Source organism: Schistocerca serialis, chromosome 2 (assembly GCF_023864345.2).
Source record: "Schistocerca serialis cubense isolate TAMUIC-IGC-003099 chromosome 2, iqSchSeri2.2, whole genome shotgun sequence".
Classification (NCBI taxonomy): Eukaryota; Metazoa; Arthropoda; class Insecta; order Orthoptera; family Acrididae; genus Schistocerca; species Schistocerca serialis.
This window is the reverse complement of record NC_064639.1, coordinates 1,015,018,844-1,015,037,317: the sequence shown is the minus strand read 5'-3', so window position 1 is coordinate 1,015,037,317 and position 18,474 is coordinate 1,015,018,844.

The window sequence follows — 18,474 nt, the reverse complement described above, 5'->3', positions numbered from 1 at the left end:
AGCATATGCTTCGACAAGTGCCGTTGTGATAAGGAATACCACACAGTCCAGGAAAAGAAGATTGCAGCACTGCATTGATACCAACGGTCATCACTTTGAACACCTTCTGTAAATGGATGTCCATTCTCTCTTTTTGATCTTCGTCGACCTTCAAAGACATTGCTGTTACACATCATTTGATCCGTCTCGATAGACTTTCATACCTCTGACGCAACCCCAGTTAGCAACAAAAAACCACCGTCAAATAACGGCCCCCGGTGTCCCATGCAACATTGGTCCCACAAACTTTACAGCTACTATCATACTTTCGGAGTTATTCTAGGTGGAAATAGTGACTCACCCTATAATACTGTACATGAGTCTTATGCTGATACTATTTTCGATATAGTTTCGTGCTGTCACCATACGAATAGAATACGGAATATCTATCTAGATTTGCAATTTGGTTGGAGCGTTACTAAAATAACGTCTCGCTCAAAGTGTAGCCACATGCACAACTTCACGAAGTATTACTACAGCTTCTAACATCGGTGCAGTGTCCACTGTGGTGTCGGCCTGTTTCTCAGTGCGCAGCCCCGACGTTTGCCTACACAGTTGTACAGTTGCAAAATTGAGAACGCACCTGCTATGTGACGTGCTCTATTGGAATGTAATGCTGGCCGGATAACGTCCGAGAGCCCGAGATAAATACACGGTGACGGCACTATTGAAAGTGAATGCGAGCAGAGACAGGGGCGCAGAGCACTGAAGGCATTCACGGCTTGTAGCAGTCCTGAAGCAATGGACTACTTCAACTGTGGAATGTCAGAAGTATTGGCGAGCACCTTCCTGCATTCCTAACTGAATGACACATACCTACTGAAGGTGAAAGTAGCCCCTCTGTAGCTGTGAATTAGGTGGCCGTGTCACGTCATGTGAAGCGCTGGGAACGAGAGTAGTGCTGAGTTTGATGTGGTCTGTAGCTCTGAGAGGATGTCTCCGGCGCAGCGCGCGACATTGTCTGGCATGACACGCCACAGCAGGTGCTGTGGGAGTTCACGCTTGTCAGAGTCCGCGACTCGACCGGTTTTCAGCGCGGCGCTGTATGGGGGTAGCAGTGTTTAAATAAAGATGTAGGGGAAAACCTCTTCTATTCCATCGCCCCCCTCCCCTCCCTTAACAATGAACGACATTGACGAGTTTGTGACAATCATACTCATTGCATCAGTGACTATTCAGTTTTAAAGTTAGGACGAGTGTCCTATACTTCGACAACTAGCAGACTTCCCATCATTTTAAAATAGAGGTAAGTGGATTTTATCTTCATTTTGGATTGACGCTACGGCGTGGAGCACCTGGACACGGGTGGGGTGGCGGGGGTTGACGAGGGCTGGAGCGGCGGGGGCGGTGTGGGGTGGAAATCTCTTCCCTCCCCCACCCCCCCCACCCCCTGCCCCAGGTTATGGTGTAAGAAGTCCACGGGAATCATCTAGACTTCTCCGAACTAAACATCAAACAAACGACATGGCAGAATATCTTGAAGCTGTTGCAAATACGAGATTGCAAAGTAAGAGTGATGTAAGTGTGCAAACCGACGGATTCCGCATAACAACAACACTGTTGCGAATAGTTAATCATACATGTACACTACTGGCCATTAAAACTGCTGCACCAAGAATAAATGCAGATGATAAACGGGTATTCATTGGGCAAATATATTATACTAGAACCGACATGTGATTACATTTTCACGCAATTTGGGTGCATAGATCCTGAGAAATCACTACCCAGAACAACCACCTCTGGCCGTAATAACGGCCTTCATACGCCTGGGCATTGAGTCAAACAGAGCTTGGATGGCGTGTACAGGTACAGATGCCCATGCAGCTTCAACACGATACCACAGTTCATCAAGAGTAGTGACTGGCGTATTGTGACGAGCCAGTTGCTCGGCCTCCACTGACCAGACGTTTTCAATTGGTGGGAGATATGGAGAAGGTGCTGACCAGGGCAGCAGTCGAACATTTTCTGTATCCAGAAAGGCCCGTACAGGACGTGCAACATGAGGTCGTGTATTATCCTGCTGAAATGTAGGGTTTCGCAGGGATCGACAGAAGGGTCGAGCCACGGGTCGTAACGAATCTGAAATGTAACGTCCACTGTTCAAAGTGCTGACAATGCTAACAAGAGGTGACCGAGACGTGTAACCAGTGGCTCCCCATACCATCACGCCGGGTGATACGCCAGTGTGGCGATTACGAATACACGCTTCCAATGTGCGGTGAACACCGCGATGTCGCCAAACACGGATGCGACCATCATGATACTGTAAGCTGAACCTGGGTTCATCCGAAAAAATGTCGTTTTGCCATTCGTGCACCCAGGTTCGTCGTTGAGTACACCGTCGCATGCGCTCCTGTCTGTGATGCAGCGTCAAGGGTAGCCGCAGCCATGTCTCCGAGCTGATAGTCCATGCTGCTGCAAACGTCGTCGAACTGTTCGTGCAGATGGTTGTTGTCTTGCAAACGTCCCCATCTGTTGACTCAGGGATCGAGACGTGGCTGCACGATCCGCTACAGCCATGCGGATAAGATGCCTGTCATCTCGACTGCTAGTGATGCGAGGCCGTTGGGATCCAGTACGGCGTTCCGTATTACCCTCCTGAACCCACCGATTCCATATTCTGCTAACAGCCATTGGATCTCGACCAACGCGAGCAGCAATGTCGCGATACGATGAACCGCAATCGCGATAGGCTACAATCCGACCTTTATCAAAGTCGGAAACGTGATGGTACGCATTTCTCCTCCTTGCACGAGGCATCACAACAACGTTTCACCAGGCAACGCCGGTCAACTGCTGTTTGTGTATGAAAAATCGGTTGGAAACTTTCCTCATGTCGGCACGTTGTATTTATCACCCCCGGCGCCAATCTTGTGTGATTGGTCTGAAAAGCTAATCATTTGCATATCACAGCATCTTCTTCCTGTCGGTTAAATTTCGCGTCTGTAGCACGTCATCTTCGTGGTGTAGCAATTTTAATGGCTAGTAGTGTAGATGATAGTTATCTGGGTCCAAATATTTATTTCAACTCGTCTACAGACAATCCAAAGGAACTCTCAGAGGTGTGTCTGAATGACCTGAAAGTAGGCGTTTGGTGTGCAGCAGGCCTCTTTTCTTTAGTAGCGCACGAACTCTAAAATGTATGTAACGGAACAGTTGCACCCCTACATAAAGCAGCTAACGGAGGAAGAACGAGAGTACGCTAAGGCGCATACGTCACGATTTTCAATTCTCGCATCCATGAAGCTTTAGGAGGAGAACGTACAATTTCCGCAAGTTTATGGCCTCCCAGATCGTCCGATCTGTCTACCTGTGATTTTTATTAGTGGGGTAATTTAAAGGCTAAACTCTACAGTAATCCTACAATTGAAGAGCTGAAAAGAAACGTTCGCAATGCGATTGCGGAAATCACACCAAATGAATTGGCGAAAGTTTCCAGAAGTTGATGAGATGTGCCGAGTTGTGTGTCGAAATTTACGGTGAACATTTTCAGGATCTCCCGTGAGTTACTGACCTACTGAATTTTCAGTATGTTGTTTTTATAATAATAATTTACAACTCTGCATTCTGTATTTACAATAAACGAATGAATTGCCTCTATGCTGTTTATGAGACATGCGCCAGCGTGTATAAATTACGTTGTCAATCTATAAAAGCTGTGCAAAGGAGTGTACACATTCTTGTTAAAACCGTAATCGGCGTTACCGCTATGAACAGATTCATACCACAGAGAGGCGACTGAACAGCTCATCACTGTTTACTCGTAGAGCCAAAGATGCTCATGCATGTATATTAGCATTATCTGGGTATTTATATAATAGATGTGCCCAACACTTCCTATAAGCGGATTTTGTTTTTGACTTATAGAGCTTCTTTGTACGCACCATTTGAAGTAGTACGATTTGGGGCATGAACTCAGAGTTTGTTGCTACACTAACACTGGTGAGAGCAACGTAGAGCTGTCCATGCGAAAAGCATATGACACTAAACTCCACTCCCAGAGCTCGCAGAATCTGGCCTTGTGCTTTGTTTTGAGTCTTGACGTAAAATGTGCTCACCGGGAATTGTACATGTTTAAAGCTAAATGGTAGATTATTAGGAACAAGCAGGATTTGGGGTATAAAAGTTCCCTTGCCTTCACCGCTTTCCGTCAAAATTTCCGCTTCTTTAACGTTACGTCGTAGAGAAGTAAATTCAGGTCTCTGTGAGTGAGTGGTTCTCTGAAGCGAGATAATGCATGACGCTTTCAATCAGAGTTACGTCGCACCTCACTTTTGGAGAGAGTTTCCAAAGGGCGAGTTAAAGCCTGGTGTTCTCAAACTACAGCAAGCCTCGCCTCGCGATTTTGATTGGATTCTTAAGACGGCGTAGTCCTCAGTTTTTAGCAATGCTGGCGTGTTCAGATAGACTCTACCATATACAAAGCATTGTTATTCGTAAACTAAACGAAACAATAGTATAATGAGTAAGCCTCCAAATCAGAAAGAAAGCTTAATAAACACTTGTTTGCTATGGAAGAATATAAACAAAGCCTATCGAAAGAAACAAATCAATTATTAATATTGTCGTGTCAGAAACATACAGGTATATGTACATACATTTTACACAGTTATGTTTAAATTACTTTTGACCAAAACTTGGCCACTTCCAATGCATTATCCTTTGCTTGTTGAAGGTCATACTGGATACAATCGACCTCGAAGCATGTGCCGGACTGCCTGCTCTTCTTCACAGTCACACCGAATATCATTTGGATCAGTGTATCCTCATTTTGCCAGGTTAACTTTTGATCTTCCAACTCTGGATCTCAGTCTATTCAGGGATTTCCAAGTTGTCCGTTCCCTGTCATGGCCTGGAAGTAAAGCTTCAACAGCACTTTTCCAACCAGGGGGAAGGCAGGTCGTAGCCCTCCACAGTTGTAACCTAGATTTTTCAGCAGTGCTTCTAAGTTCCTTTGATGTCCCAAGGAAACTCTTCCTTGACTTCAGTCGTTGCGGATGCGGTTCATGCCATACAGAGGATGAGTAATTTCCTGTTCCACTGCCTTTCTTTCCTTGTTCGCAGCAATCTCTCTTCGAACAGCTGGTGGTGCTACTCCTCCGAGGTGGTACATCCATTCCATTGGAGTGGATCTCAAGCAACCTGTTATAATTCTGCAGGTTTCGTTGAGAGCTACATTCACCTGTTTTGTATGAGCTGAATTATACCAAACAGGATAGGCATACTCTGCCGCAGAATAGCATAGTGCCATAGGAGATCGTTACTGGTGGAGACTTTCGATTTGTATTTCATGCAGTTCTTTTTTAAAGTGAGAGATCTGTCAAGTGTCACGGCATGTCATTTTTAACAGAGAGAAATCGTCGGATGTAAAACTTCGGACGTACCCAACAGTAGTGTTATAGGTCACTGCTCACAATATACGGTTTATGAACGGCCAAGGGGATAATGTCAAAGGCTCCACGCAGGCATGTTGAGGATATCGCTTGGTTCAAAATGGGTTCAAATGGCTCTGAGCACTATGGGACTTAACATCTGAGGTCATCAGTCCCATAGAACTTAGAACTACTTAAACCTAACTAACCTATGGACATCACACACAGCCATGCCCGAGGCAGGATTCGAACCTGCGACCGTAGTGGTCGCGCGGTTCCAGACTGAAGTGCCTAGAACCTCTCGGTCACATCGGCCGGCGATCACGCTTGGTGTAGAGTTTGTTAGTCGACCCTCAACATAAACAAGTGTAACGTATTGTGCATAAATAGGTGGAAAACGTGTTGTTACATCAATAAACGATTGCCATTAAATTATAAGAAACATCTATCAAAAATGTAGGAATATGCGTATGGTGCTTTTTAAAATGGAACAACCACATGACATTAATCGTTAGAAAGACAGATGCCAGACTGAGATTCATTGGATGAATTCTCAAGGAAATGTAATCCACTCGTAAACGAGGTACCTTAAAATCTCTCGTTCTATCGATACATGAGCATCCCTCATCACTATGGTACTCTTCCAAGATAGAATCGGCATGTGAAATCGGTAAGATCCAAACAATAGATACACGTTTAGTGAGCCCGAAAGTTTCACACAACTCCAATGGCAGGCACTACAGAAGAGGTGAAGCGCAGCACGGTGTGGTTCACTTATAACATTACGAGTGCGCACGTTCCTAGAAGTGTCAATCAATATATTGCCTCGTCTCAAATATCTGGCGAAAAGAACATGAGGTAAAATTAGAGAGATTCTTACTCACAAGAAGATTATCAAAAACATCCCGTGTGCCATCACGATTAGAACAAGACGCTTGAGGATTAAACGTGTTGCTGTGGAAGTGGTTTCGTAGTAGACACATCAGGCTGCAAGCGCCTGATTAGGCGGCTGCCCGCCACTCTCTCGTGGCGAGGAGCTTGCATCACTAATGCTGAGTGGCGGGCGATGTAAAGTGCGGTAGCTAGCATGGGTGACATAGCCACACTGGGGCGCTCGCACGGCGTATGACCAGGGTGAAGCTAGTGTCCAGCCGACGCCTCGTTAATAACAAGCGCCGAGATTTCGAAATAATGCCACTTAAAACTAATTAACCCCCGTCCCCCCGCTACCTACTGACGGAACTGCATGCGTCTCCACTGTAATACTTTCCATTGTCATCATACCAGTAGCACCGTTTCCAGTTTTTTTTAAGTACTACGTATTCCACGTTGACTGTAGAAATTATTTATCTCACTATTCAATTTGAGCCTTTGGGCCATTTTCAAGTGGTACTGCAAAAAAATTTGCTTCAGCCCATGTTAGACTTTAAAATCCTCCTACAAGTATATATGCCTTCCTCAAAAAAGGACCTTTTCACAATAGAATGTATGCATGTCGGAGGATTTCGAAGTCTGACATGTGCTTGGATAGCGATCATGCACATTTCTCTCTAAAGTAGACCACGAAGGTTCAGTAATATTGAAATCTGGGGACAATTCATCCTCACGCAAACAAAACCAGCCCCGGACGATGCGAACTGTGTGGCCAGGGGATCCATCGTCTTGGAACAAGCACTGCTGGAAAAAAAAATCGGAACTGCAAAAATTAATTAATGTAGCGTAATGAAATTTCGGGAACACATTTGTATGGGTAACGTATTTAAATGATTAACGTTGCAACATCGCAAATTAATGTAAGCGCGAGATAAGCTATTGAAAATTAGAAGCGCTCGTAACCGCTAGAATGTTTAATGCAAGCATGCAAACGTACACACATTGTGTTGTATAGGTGACGGATGTCAGTTTGTGTGATGGAGTTTCATGCTTATTGCACTTGATCGGTGAGTACAGGGACGATTAATGCTGATTGTGGATGAGGCTGGAGTTGTCCGGTGATGTCCCATATTCGCTAGATTGGAGGCAGATGTAGTGATCGAGCAGGTTGTGGATTACAATAGCGCTATGTGGGCGAGCGTTATCATATCGGTAAATGGCCCCTGGAATGCTGTTCATCAATGACAGCACAGCAGGTCGAATCACTAGACTGACGTACAAATTTGCGGTCAGGGTGCCTGGGATGACTACGAGAGTAATATAAGAAATCGCATCCCAGACCATAATTGTATTTGTAGATCCAGTATGTCTAGAACGCAAATAGGTTGCAGGTCCTCAACTGGCAATCCTACTACCCAACACAGGGCCATCACTGCCACCGAGGCTGCACCAGCTGTTATCAGAAAACACAATAAACTTCCAACTTCCATTCTGCCTCCAGCGAGCTCTAGCTTGACATTGCTAAAGTCGCAAATAGCGGTGGTTTGGTGTCAGTGGAATGCACGCTAAGGGTTCTGGATCAGAGCGTTCTTGAAGCAATCGATTTGTAACAGTTCGCTGTGTCACTGTGGTGCAACCCCTGCTCAAATTGGTGCTATAGATGCAGTGCGATATGCCAGAGATATACGCCGAACACGATGGTTTTTCCCCTCATTACTTCCACGTGGCCATCCGATGCCCGGACATCATGCGACGGAATATTCTTTTGACTACCGCTGCCAGCAATCATGTACAGTGGCTACATTCCTGCCAAGTCTTTCTGCAGTACCGCAGAAGGGTCGCTCAGCTTCTCGTTGCCCTATTACACGACCTCGCTCAAACTCAGTGAAGTGCTGATAACGGCGTCTTTGTCATTCTTGACTAAATCAACTCACCAAGATCAATCTCAAAGGCAACTGACGATCACAACCGTTACAGTGTGCATTTCAACAAACCTGATTGAAACCCTTTTAATGCGACTGGCCCGAAATTTGTATAGACACCATATTACACAAGTAGATATACACCTACCAACTTTAGTTTATGTGGCACAACTCCTTCTGGTGTTGTGCTTTTTTCAGTCGGTGTAGCATCACCAGTGGTGAACAAACATTGTACCATAGATAGACCTGATCAGCTTTGGCAGTAATGCGACCTTGCGAAATAACCACGGGGTCCAAGAAATATCACTATATGGCTGCCTATTCGTCACCCCGTCATGTTTCACTCACGGGGCGTAAACTCGCCCAGAAGTTGGAAACAGTGTGAAACAACACTCATCCGAACAAGTGACTTCGTTTCATTGCTTCATATTCCATGTTTTATGGCTTCGGCGTCACGTTTTCTTTTTACAGGGATTTGGAATTCCAGCTCGCTCTGGAATTCCCTGCTTCTAGAGCTCCGTGTTATTTTCGTGCTGACATGTTTCTTGAGTCCGACACTAAGTTCTGCACTGAATTTTACAGCTGTTGTTTTCTTGTTTTTCGTCACAATCCTCTACAATGACTGTTCGTCACGATTGCTCAACAAACAATTTCGTCCATGTTGTGACTTAGCAGATGACGTTTTTCCGCTTTATTTGTATGTCGTATACATCTTCGATACGGCGCTTTTTCAAACACAAAACAATTCTGCTCCCTTCGTTACAGAAGCACCCACCATGTGAGCACAAAAAATTTTTCCCAAGTTCGGATTTAATTAGCTTGAACATAATGCACTCACAACTACTCAGAACCTTAATCTGAACACGTCCGACGCTTTTACCCTATTGAGGACATTACACAGGTGGAGTTCGTGGTCAAATGCAACAACACAACGAGTAGGCTTGTCTAGCATCTGTATTTGTCTTGAAGCGTGTCTTTCTCGCGCTGTTTTCATATTTTTATCCATCCCATGTATGAAGGGACGGGGAGACAACCAGTGTCTCGAACATTTCATTCCACGTAACTCTCGAAGATTCGTCTCGTAACAGCCATTAAAAATAAGGGAAAGAGAAAGAAATTTGTAGTTTCTGTTGAATCGGAAATTGATCAGGTAACAACATGACAATTAATCACTGACTGAGAAACGGCTAAATTTTCTCACAGTGGGGTAGCGCAGTTCTTAATATACTGAAAAGGACAAGTACGTTCTCTGTTCCCTTCGCCCATATTCCTTACGCCATTGCATCCTTGCCACGATCATATTTTTTTTATATATTTTGAATGAGGCACTGTTTTGTTGGGGCTACTATAATATAAATCTGGGATGTCATTTCGTCACACGCCACTGTAAGAAATTGAAAAACAAAATCAGTAATTTCTTCAGTCTCTCCTCAAAGCATTCTGTTGGGGGAAGACGAGCGTTTGGCGAGCTAATGTATGAATTCAGAATTACACGGTTCAGCCACATTAATGTGACGGCCACCTACGTCCAACGTCAACGTTCGATAACCAATCACAGACGACAGGTGGCAGCACTAGCAACAGAGGGTATATATTATAAAGCGTGTCTGGGGACGCGGAAAACAGTGCACTCATTGCACGGAGCTATTTATCTGACGTTCAAAAGGCATGATTATTGGCCTTCGGGCCACAGATGGAAGTACGTAAACAGTTTACGAGCCACGTTTGCCAAAGTGTACTCTGCATGGCAGAAAGCGCTATCCAAAAACAGCCCCGAGGCGACTTTGGTGCACCACGATCCGTAGATGACTGGGGAGAACGACGGGTTGAGATTTCTACGGAAGAATAGACGTGCAACTGCTGAGTACCTGACCGCCCACATGAACCAAAGGGGCTACCAACAGCGTCTTTGCAGCGACCATTCAGCGAACGTTGTTTGCTGTGGGCCTTCGTAGCAGATGCCTGGTGCATGCACCCATGCTGACTTCTGTTCATGAGTGATGAAAGCCGGTATTTGCACACCGGTGCTGCAGCTGGACATTCACTGAGTGGCAGCAGGTGGCCTTTTCAGATAATGACATTTTCCGCTCCATCGGAGCCGTTGGCGTCTAAGGTTTGGAACGTCTGAATGCAAACACCCTATGAAACCTGGTAGTCAAGGGAAGGCAGGATTCGGTTACGATCGTGGACGGGGCCGTAATCAGTTACTATTGGTTGCCTTTCACAGTTACTCACAATTTATTTTAAACCAGTAATTCCAGACTCAACAGTAAATAAAAATATCACACGTTATTAATGAAGGAGTAAACAACTGTGTAAATAATAGTGTTTTCAGTGACTTATAGTTTAGCAAATCACCATTAAAGACAGATACAGCAGATAATGCTTTAAAAGCAAGCCACTGTGATCTGGGCAGGAATGACAATAAATGAAGAATTGTTTAAAACTCGCTGCAACTTACAAATTACAGGTATTGTAATATTAAAGGCAAGTGAGCACAAACATAGCAGAAGGCATCAGACGCCAAGAATGGCAGTAAATAAGGTTTTAAGGCTTACTACTAAAATACAAACACCAAATTAGAACTTAAAGGCAAGTAACCACAGTCACGGCTGAAGGCCTTACACGGCAGGAACGGCAATAATATAAAAAATTTGGGAACCTGCTGTAAAACAGCAAATACAATAGCAAAAGTTAATTAAAAAAGCAAGCAACTGATCACCAAACGGGTGAAATAAGATGATGGTAAACTTTCTGACACAACCCTTAACAGCCACTGAACACTACACTGCTAGATTTATTCCACAAGGCGACCAGAACTGTTAACTTGACATATATAACCTTTAATATATAAGGTATTGTAATAAATAATACAATAATAAAACACAATGACCAGTACATAAGTTCCTTAAAGGGTACTGAGGCAGATTATATGCGCAGAAGGCGTGGGCTGAAGGAACGTTACACTGAACTACTGGCCATCAGACCTCCTTTTAGAACACACAAGTCTTACAAGAACCAAGAGGCCACAGACGGTGCTCCAGGCATCGACTTCTGAGGAGGTCCGGCAACAAACACTTCCGCGAGCGATAAGATAGGCAGCTAAGACTTGCATCCACTTCACAAGATGTTACCTCAGACTAGTGGCAGTCTAACGAATGAGTAGTGATAATCTTGCTGAAGCTACCTGACGTCCGATAAACTAAATGCAACGATGGAACAATACGCCAAAGCCGGAACCGGTGGTCTGCACTACGTCCCCAGAATACTGGGTTTAGAGTGCCCGGAACGAGAAAGGAATCACTACCACCAGAGTAGAAGAATCACCACCGTCTTACAATCAAGAAAGCTGTCAAAACTACACACCTTACCGGATAGCAGCGGCAAGGCGAGGAAACGTACACCGCCGTTACGTAACTAACCCTAGGGCAGGTAACTAGGGCGTTATCGGCCACCAGGGAAGAAAAATTACCGCTGGTGGAACTTAACAAATTGTAACAAGTTGAACGCAGTAAATAGTAATAAGAAGTCGAGGAAAGCTACTCCGATCCGCCTTCCCCAAGCACTCCACACGCTGCTCTTCGCCTCGGCTACACTACGAGCGGCAACACGAACCCAAATCACTGAAGAATCGCGATATGTCACAATGGTGGAGGTTCCTCAACTTGAATTGAAATGCACTCATCTTAAAGCTTGTTTGATCTGGTTTACGACGAGGTCGTAACCACAACCCTTCCCTCCGGCAGTCCATGCGAGCCGCCAGCGGTCCGGCGTGTTCTGGCACTGCGCGGACCTGGCTCCTGCTGAGTCCCGAACCGAACTCGGCCACTCACACGACCCGGAAAAGCAATGACGTCGCCCCAAAGATAGGGCCACAGTTACTACATATGGATAACCATTGCTGCAGCCACTAGCGGACAGGCAACGCTTGCGAAACCGAGTGGCGCCAGTCAACACAAGAAGAAGATGAACAACCGCAACCATGCGAGCTAGATGATACCGTCTGGCCTCCCAACAGAGGGCGGAAACCTACAAACAGCACCAACGCGAGCCGCAGCATGGCTCACCCTCGAATATTTGTGGTTTGGGGAAAGATTACGTGACATTTCCTGGGTGATCTCGTCATTCTGGAAGGCAGAAGGGATCGACACAAGTATACATCTTTTCTTGTGGGCCATGTCCACTCCTACATGCCGTTTGTTTTTCCTCGACACGATGGCACCAACCAGCAGTACAATGCAATGTGTCACTCAGATCCCAGTGAAGACGCATTGTGCGGAGAGCACCAGGATGTGTTTACCGTACTTCCCTTGCCACGAAACCTGCCTCCTCCGGATGCAAACCCGAACGCGAATCTGTGGGACGACTTCGACCGGGCTGTTCGCACCATGAGTTCTCACCTGAGTAATCTAGCGTAACTTGCCACGACACTGGAATCGTCAAGGCTACACATTCCTGTCGCTATCTTCCAGAACTTTGTTGACTTCCGGCACGTCTCACACGTCTCGTGGTCCCTCTGCAAAAGGTGATTCCGGCTTTTGACAGTTATTCACATTAAAGCGACTTGACAGTGTATATCTCTACAAACAACTCAGAAGTGCATGATGGAGTGTACTTTCCACTATTGCACGTATTAAGAGTTTCTTCCCGTTCTATTTGCTTATAGAAAAGCCTACGAGTGCACCGTAATTATCTAATCTTGTCTTCGCTTCGCAGCCTCTACAGGAGCGATACGTAGTGTGTTATACCATTTTCCTGAACTCCTCATTTAGTAAAGAGTCTTGAGGCTTCGTAAGTAGGCTTTCGTGGAATAGCTGGTGTCTATCTTCAAACGTTTGCAGTTCAGGTTTTCCAGAATTGCTGCGACAGTATCCACGCGTCAAATAAACCCACGACCATTCGTGGTGCCCCTTTGTGTATACGTACAGCATTTCCTGTCAGTCTTACACATTTCAATAATATTACAGGTCGGCTCCAATGAAAATTTACACTGACTGCATTTTACGAGTATCCTTGTTATGGACCGATGTCTGCCAACCTGCTTTACCAACGACTGAGAATGTTATGGGATCGTTTAATTTCACATCCCTACAAACTGTTACGCTCTGATATTTGAATAACTTGATTCAAGACATGAATCTTTGATACTGTTGTGGCAGGTTACTACGTTCTTTTATTTGAAATGTGCTTAAAACATTGACATCTTCTCAGAGTGATAAAACCTTTAGATCTAACTGCTACAGTTGCGATAATTATCTATCCCAGATCTGAATTAACTACTTTTACTAACATACAGTGGTCAAAAACACTAAAGTAATTCTTGTCAAACCAGCCAGCTTTTCAGCCGTTGCTCAAAAGAAGGCAAATGAATACAATATTAACACTCCTCTACTAGGGTTCATTCGTGTAAACAGTGAGAGAGCTCGCGCCCGCACTTGTGTGTATGAATGTTTGTTTGTTTATTTGTGCGTGTGTGCGCGTGTGCGCGCTATAGCTCCATAGTGTGGTCTACTGCCCATTCCTTCGCGAAAAGCCATCTGTCACTCTTTTGCGACGTCCGCCCTCCGACCCGAGCTTATCACTTGGCCGTTTCGGACAGTGGACTCCTACACTTTGCATATAAATTGCTTATATATCTTCTACGAGAGCAGTATTTCCAGCTGGTTGTCGCTTGGCTTCATCTCCTGCCGCCGCTAAGTCCCTCCTTTTGAACCACGCCAAAAGCAGTTGGAATGAAGCGTGAGTCTGAGGAAACAATTTCGAAAGAATACGTGCAATCAGTGAACAAGAATATGAGTAAAAGACACATAAAATGTCTTCATTACGTAGATTCCAATGGATTAGTGAAATATCCTTACAATGTTGTTCTTTTCTTCTTCTCGTCGTGTCAGTAACATCCATTAGGATACGCTATAACAACAAATGCAGTTCTTTTTAAACGTTCAGCTTCTTTCAGTCTCTTGAAGTAAGAAAACGTGTGATACATAACCAGTTTTCTTCATATTTATGATTACGCTATCTGTCTGTTATGGATCAAGAACGTGTGTCAGTTTCTCAGTTAGTTTTAGAGATTAGTGAATAGTTTACTTCATATTCTGAGATCATGCATAACGAGGCACCTCCAAAGAAATGTTTCCCATGACAGCATGTATCACGAAAATGTTGGTCATGCGAAACCCAACTCTCGCTTTTCTCACACAACATCCTCAGAGCAACGCATCATGAAAATCTAGAATTCCTAAAATCTTTTGACTCCATACCAAATCCACGCTTATTAACGGATAGCAGACTCATATGGAGCATCTAACAAAATTTTTAGGGGAGAGGATGCAGCATATTTCGTGGGTGGAGAGTTATCGTTATATGTAACTACAGGCACGCACCATATTGGAACCATTGCTTTTTATTTTGTAGGTTAGTAAACAGACAGATAATATTAATACGCGATAGTCGATATGCATCAAAACGTTGCAAGGCCGCTGCAGATGATGCAGTTTTCTGTAACGATGTACTGTCTGAAAAGAAGTTGTGCAAATTATCTCACCAGAGAAAAAGTTCGTCAGTCCGGTGTGCTCGCACAAGTGAATCACTAAGACTTTACAGATGGCGTAACGATCGAGTCACGTGATGAAACGCACGTGGACTGTCTCTACATGAGCATAACGCAGAAGCAAATAAGAAAGATATTAGTGTTTCTAACAGACATTGTGCATAAACGTGGGTAAATGACGGAGTGGCAAAAAGCAGCAATCGTGTTTGGCTGTGCCCATGGCCACACGGTGTGTGAAGTTGCCAGATTTGTCGATGTTTTGCGGCGGACTGCTCAGGATGTCTACTAGCATTGGAGTAACACACAACGTCAGAACTGTGGTCTGATAAATATTCTGATTGAGAGGGACCGGAGAGGCGTTTCGCGGCTTGTGATCAAAATCGCTTCCAAATTGCTGCAGGCAGTGAATGAAAGTCCATCCCAGTCCCTAGCAAGGCAACACTGCGAAGGAGACTGCACGCTACGACCAGTTGGAATCAGTCGCTTTACAAGAGATCCTTGCTCACACAGACACGCAAAGACAATTACGAAGTTCATCGGAGTGGAAGAACGTGTGGCTGGTTTTCTGAACACTCCCCCACCCTATTACGTTTGGAGTGGCCTGCAAAATCACCTGACTTGAAGCCCAGAATAATTCTTTGTAGCACGTTGTAAAAATGGTTCAAAAGGCTCTGAGGTCATCAGTGCCCCTAGAACTTAGAACTACTTAAACCTAACTAACCTAAGGACATCACACACATCCATGCCCGAGGCACTATTCGAATCTGCGACCGCAGCGGTCACGCGGTTCCAGACTGAAGAGCCTAAAACCGCTCGGTCACAGCGGCCGGCAGCACGTTGGAACAGGGGGAAAACGCTGACATCAACATCCCCGCAATATGGTGGAACTGTGCCATCAGATCCTCAGCGAATGTCTTAACCTGAACGCGACGTACCTGCACAACCTTCTGGACTCACTTCCTACCGAATCCAGACAGCTATCAGGTACAGGGGCGCTATTATTCGGTATTAAATGATACTTATAATGATTTCTCTAAAGGTGACTAATTCTTTGTCTGGTGTGCATACACACTCAATCTGTACAAGATTTCGAAAGAGCGCTAAGGCAGCTTGTTACAAGTCAAGCAGAAACGCAAAACTCCACTTGGTTACAGCTGAGAAATTGTTATAAAATTTCGCAAAACAGCTACGACTAAACCATTTATTGGAGATATGACGGAAATTCAATTCGCTTTTTCAAGTGTCACAGAAGTTTAGTGTCGTCCAATGATTAGTATTGTGAGGATTCACCAATAGCTTCATTGACATATATGAAAATGCGAAATAAAGTTGTTGAACATTTTATGTCTTAAATGACTGATTTAATGCTAGCTCCTGGCAGGAAATTCGTATCAAGATTCTCAGTTCAATCTGCCCCATGACCTACTTACTTCAAAGATCATATTCATTATGAATAAAGCCGCGCGGGATTAGCCGAGCGGTCTAGGGCGCTGCAGTCATGGACTATGGGGCTGGTCCCGGCGGAGGTTTGAGTCCTCCCTCGGGCATGGGTGTGTGTGTTTGTCCATAGGATAATTTAGGTTACATAACGTGTAAACTTAGAGACTGACGTCCTTAGCAGTTAAATCCCATAAGATTTCACACACATTTTTTGAACATTATGGATAAAGTATTGTTGTTGTTATTGTAGTTATGGTCTTCAATCCGATGACTGGTTTGATGGAGGTCTGCATGCTATTCTATCCAGCCCACGCTTCTTTATCTCTAAATTACTGCTATCTACATCCATCTAACTCTGCATACCGTATTCATCACTTCACCTCGCTCTACAACCTTTATCCCCACAGCTCCGTTCATTACCTAGCTGACGATTCCTTCATACATCAGAATGTTTCCCATTAACTGATCCCTTCTTCTTCTTTTATCCCCATTCGATTTAGTATCCCATTAGTTAACGACCTACTCTTCTATTCTTATTCACTATTTTTCTGTGGCACCACAATTCAGAAGGTTGTATTCTCTTCTTGTCTGAACTGCTCAACGATCATTTTTCACATGCTTATTACGCTGCAGATAATTACCTTCAGAAAAGATTGCCTAAAACTTTTTTTTTTTTTCAAAAATGTATTTCGTGTTGTAGCACGCCTCCATTTCATATCATCTTTACTTCGGGTGTTATCGAACCTTTAGTGTTTCATGTCCTAATCTAATTACGTCAGCATCAATTGATTAAATTCGACTACATTCCAGTACCCAGGTTTTATTTATTTGCATTTTCTGCTGTCAATCGCTTTTATTTGTTTTATGTTTAATTTACCAAATTGCAACGAGTTTGGAGCATGTTCTTCCCATCTTCAGGTATTTACATATTCAAAAAGTTCTTACTTAAAAATGAAAATGTGGCCTAAGTCGGTGACTAGACTACCGACCTGAATGCATGCAGAGTACAGTCACTCTGTTCACCTCTTCCACTTTTTACCACCGGGAAAAATCCTCAGTGCGCACTTTACGATGGAATGTTTGTTTTTGCAATCTTTTACGTTAAGTTCTATGTTCGTTTCTTTTAAATAGGACCTATATAACCAGTCCGCCCTCCGTCACTGGTTTCGATGTTTCCAAATGCATACTGTACTTTATTAAAATACCATCTATCCATTTCGTTTGTGCGCAGGGTTGCACGTATTGTTTAAAAAATATTTGTGCGTTTAAGATGTAAAGTTAATTTTTGATGGCTCATTTAGACCGCAGATGTAGTTAAGCTCGATATTGATCACGCTTTACTCAAAGGAGCAGATGGGAAACCTGCTGCTTCGGCCGCGAGCAGAAAACGTTACTGGATAACGGTTTCCGCCGATGGAGGGGATGTCTGGCCGCTCTCTCGTTGACTAGAGCTTTGGGAACGCTCGACGTAAAGAATTCAACCTGTTCTCGAAAATCTGTGACAAGACGCCTTGCATTGTGGACTCATAGAGGCTGTGGGAACTCCGAGGCTATTTTGCAGACGTAGAACGGATGTCTCTCGGGAGCTGCCAAACGCCAGACACAGCTGATCTAAACCGTTCTCAGAAGTATTTGTCACGACGCCTTGCGACCCTTGGAGTCACTGTGGAACTCCGAGACTGTTTTGCATACCCAGAATGTATGTGTGTTTGTACCTTAAGTGTTACTTTCCTGTGGACGGTAATACCTATGGTTTACAGGACACAGCTACACCGGGGAATTCATCTCGTGAGCGCAAGAGAGGCAGTGGGGGGTGGGAGCGAGCTGAGTGACCAATGACAGCTCGTTGCTGTGGTTGTTTATGAGACAGTCAATCAAAAGGATGCAGAGACTGAGGTTGGGTATCGCAGCACAGGAGTGAAAAGAAGAAAAGAGTTGAGAAGGCAGGGCGTGCTGGTCCGGAGTCGGGGCCGGTAGTGTCATTGTGAAATGATAACAGCAGCTTGAGGTGTTGGAAGCAGCCTGGACCACAGGGCAGCGCCCACCATCAAAGATAAAAGGCAATAGTAAACTTCCTTTAGTTGCATTTAAGGGTGGGAGCAAGTAATTCTGATCGGTCGAAGACTGGAGCCCTGGTAATGTTTGGGTTTTACTATCTGGAAGGAAGGGCTGGAAGTGTCTAAGGGTTAGTTTAAACTTTATTAATCATAATGGCATGAAGCAGCGTTTATTACACCAGATAAATAGAGAGACTAGATGGGATCTTACTTGTCGA